Raw genomic sequence first — 3664 nt, 5'->3', positions numbered from 1 at the left:
GATAATTGGAAAACATTGGACCTTTTTGCCCCCTCCCCAGCTCATCGCACAAGGAGTCACGCGCACTTCAAACCCTGGTGTGTACAATCCCATTAGTCATAGAGTAACATTTCACCAATATCTAGTTTTTCGAGTAAAAGTAAAACCTCGAAAGAATACATACAAATATATCACTCTTTTTACAGTACGTTCCTTAACTTTTGTTGACTAGTTTAGAATGGTAAAAAAAGGGACATAATCTTATTGTCAACACGGAAACTTCTTAATTTCCTTAAAAGAAACATTCTTTGATTTACTTTTTTTATGCACCTGGCCTGTTATATATAATATATTATATATGTATGGTTTCCACTGTATATTATTCTTCACATGAAAATAACAAATCAACGTGGTATGAACAAGTTAGAAAGAGGCGAAGTGAAGTGGAAGTGAAAATAAACTGTCTTTCTAAAAGTAACATCTAAAGAGGTTCGGTTTCTTTCCCTTTTTTTTTTGCATATTATTATTTATTCCCCGTTTTGTGTGTTTGTGTTTGTTTGTTTATCCATTTGTTATTCCCCGGCGGTGTTTTTTTTTTTCTTTTTGTTCTTTAAATTCAAAATTCGCGGACCAAAAATTAATGCCAAAAAATCGTGGCCCGCTACAAACGCAGATATTTTATTGGTAGGCAGTTAGGCCTAAATGAGAGACTGCTATGTGATTTGGTAGAAAGGATGGTAAATGCACTGATGTGTAAAAACGCTTGTGGGTGTGTTGAAAGACGATACAAGGCTGGATGATTGTCATTTTCTTGCGTTCATTTCATGATCTGCTAGTCATTAAACAAGAGCTGGGGAGGGGGGGGAGGAGGCAGTTGATACTTGAGCTTCGAACCCAGGGGTGCTTACTTGGATCCCTTTATTTGACATAGTTGTAGATTTTGCTACCTTTTCTTCGTTTGCACTGTCCGTTGGACTTGAGTCCAGAGATAATATTTTGGTCCAAATTTTCTCTGGCAGAGGTGGGTTTTCTGTTTAAGATAGGCCTATAATTTGAATAATTTTTGCTGTTCGTCGAGGAGAAAGGAGGGGGGGGGGGCAGGAGAGATCGGTATGACTTCTTGATGAAAAAAGACATTTCTTTATTGCATGTATGATGATGTTCTATTTCTAGGCTATTTTTTTCATCTGTTTCTTTGTTACTCTTTTTGGGGTAGATTCTAGTGAAACTTAACAGCATTGTGATTATGAAGTATCAGTACATGTATCACAAATGATACTGAAGTACATGAATTAAACATGAAAAGTTTGTTGTTTTTAATAATTATTGTTTACACCCCATGTCCAGGTGCCGGTTTGAAAAAAGACGTTATAATACGATAAATTTAGACTACAAATGTTGGGATACGAAGAAAAATTAACAGAATTAGAGTCTAAAATCATTTAACTAAACCTTGGTTACCCACACCTTCGCCCAAAATAACTTAACAATACGTCATAGTAATTTTCTGTAGATCTAATTTGCTTTAGTTAGAGATTTACCGCACTTACAATACAATGACACAATTACTAATTAGGTCACAAAAGTGCCGCAGATTAGAGATAGTGTTACTAGAAAGTAACATACAATGAAAAGATGGAGGAGAGATAAGGACGATAGACGTTTGAAATGAAAGGAGCAAACCACACCAGAGCACTCGCCAACAACCCACTGTCAAAGTAAGAAAATAGAGTACACTACACAAGTCGTTATTTTTATGTCTGGTGGGATATTGTGGATTCTACTTCTACCAGAGACACTAAAATATAATTAAATACTCTCTGCTTCTACTAACAAGAAAAGTAACTCGTATTCTCTTTGGAACTCATTTTTATATTTGGGTGGTTTCCCGTGGACGTGACTCGGGTGACTCTCGTAAGACCCTTCGCCCCTTCTCGATCAGAGAGCGCACAAACGTAAACACAGCGACTAACGCTGAGGGGGGAGGACCCAATTCGGTTTTTCGCCGCGGCTTCTCTCATGTTGTGTGTGTGTGCATGTGAACAAATGGGACTCCTTCCTTCCTTCTTCCTTCCCGTTGAATGGTCAGCTGGATGTGAGAACAGAAACTGCCTCCAACGGCCTTTGTGAATAATTATGTTGATAGTGTGATTCGGTCACTCACATTCGATGTCATGTCGTGACGGAGCTTACTTTCATGTTTTTCATCAGGTGTCGTTTGCGGAACTGGATCTAGCGGAGTATCTTTCTACCTGTGCTGAGCCAGGTTAGATTACCTGCTGAAGGAGTGGGCCGGGGATGTCACATCGTACTATGGGCTTTCTCTGAGATACCTGCCCCCAAAGCCCTGTGGTTGTTGGATTCCGGTACATGTAGGCAACTGTGCGTAGGCTAGCGTCGTTTTTTCAGCGCTGTGAAAGAAAAATCACAATCTTGAATTACGCGTGTTGCAGTGACAACAATAATTTGTAGGCCACGGACTCGGATTTAGCCAGTCTTTGTCGCCCTCAGTTTTTGGGTGAAGGTATCTCATGGACTTCGGTTCAAGATGTTCAGTTGTGACGCTGTAACTGACTGTCAGGGGGATTAGAATCTCGTCAACTGGGATGATTCATTTCTATTCTCTGTGGACTTTATAATCTAGACTAGAATCTAGATTCTAGAATTCTAGATTAGATCTCTCTTTGCCTTGACTAGTCTGGCAAGACATCGAAGTCTAAAGACTAAAAGGCCCTGGCCCAATTTTTTTTAATTTAACGAAACATTCCATGCTTGGCAAATTTGCTTGACCGTGAACTTATAGATCTAGTCTAGATCTATATAATATTATTTATTACACGGATTTCACAGGATTAGGTCTAGATCTATATTCTAGATGTAGACAAGGATACACAATCAGACTGGAAGTCAGCAGCCCCTAATTCTCAAATTGCTGAGTTTACACTGACAGAGCAGGTAAGTTGGCATCTCATAGACTGCTAGTTATACAGGTGTGCAAGATGTTGTCTTTCACCCTTAATAACAAAGAATTGCCGCTTTTTAAATAAGGTAGATCTAGATATCAATTCTTTATGTTGTACTTTAATTGTGCATTACTATTCTTGATCAAGAATCTACCTTACTTGTTTCAGGTAACTTGTCTGATTGTTTTGATTCCTGTTGTGTATACAGTATGAGTTCTTGTATTGTGTTATTATTGTGACTTCATCTTGGGGGGGGAGGGGAGAGAGATTATGTTACGTTAGATATATAAATAGAACATGTATTTACTGTCATTGGATGGGAAGGGGTCAAAACACTGTCTTAATTGATAAATGCTCGTAATACTGTCATGGATACCTTGCCCACTTTGGTGCTTGCGAGAACTGAGCACTTATGGACCTGTCCAGTGTGCATTGACTGTTACCCAGGACAGAAATAAGATAATACTGATATAAAGGGCCACAAAATCCATTGCTATCTCCTGGCCATAAACCATAAAAGTGGCAGTCGCCAAAACACAAACACAAGTTCATATGCACATTAAACATAGTGTCTTTTATCCTCCTAACTTCATTGTGGAAGGCCTGGGATTGTCTGTAAAAGATGTACCTTCTTTGAACTAAAATTATTGTCACAACAGGGGCTCAACAGTTAATCTCTTTGCTCTCTCTCTCTCTCTCTCTCTCGCTCTCTCTCTCTCTCT

General features: G+C 38.9%; 1 long non-coding RNA gene across 1 annotated transcript in view; it reads left to right on the top strand.

Annotated features, from left to right (window-relative positions):
* The first annotated feature begins 1943 nt into the window (after nucleotides 1-1943).
* LOC101857474 overlaps nucleotides 1944-3664 on the top strand; it is a 53006-nt gene continuing 51285 nt past the window's right edge. The window contains exon 1 of the long non-coding RNA XR_220275.3: nucleotides 1944-2934. This is a non-coding gene — a long non-coding RNA (uncharacterized LOC101857474). The remainder of the gene's footprint in view (nucleotides 2935-3664) is intronic.

Source organism: Aplysia californica, unplaced genomic scaffold (genome assembly GCF_000002075.1).
Source record: "Aplysia californica isolate F4 #8 unplaced genomic scaffold, AplCal3.0 scaffold00087, whole genome shotgun sequence".
NCBI classification, from domain to species: Eukaryota; Metazoa; Mollusca; class Gastropoda; order Aplysiida; family Aplysiidae; genus Aplysia; species Aplysia californica.
Note: the sequence above shows the minus strand (reverse complement) of the source record. Positions and strands in the feature narration are given on the sequence as shown.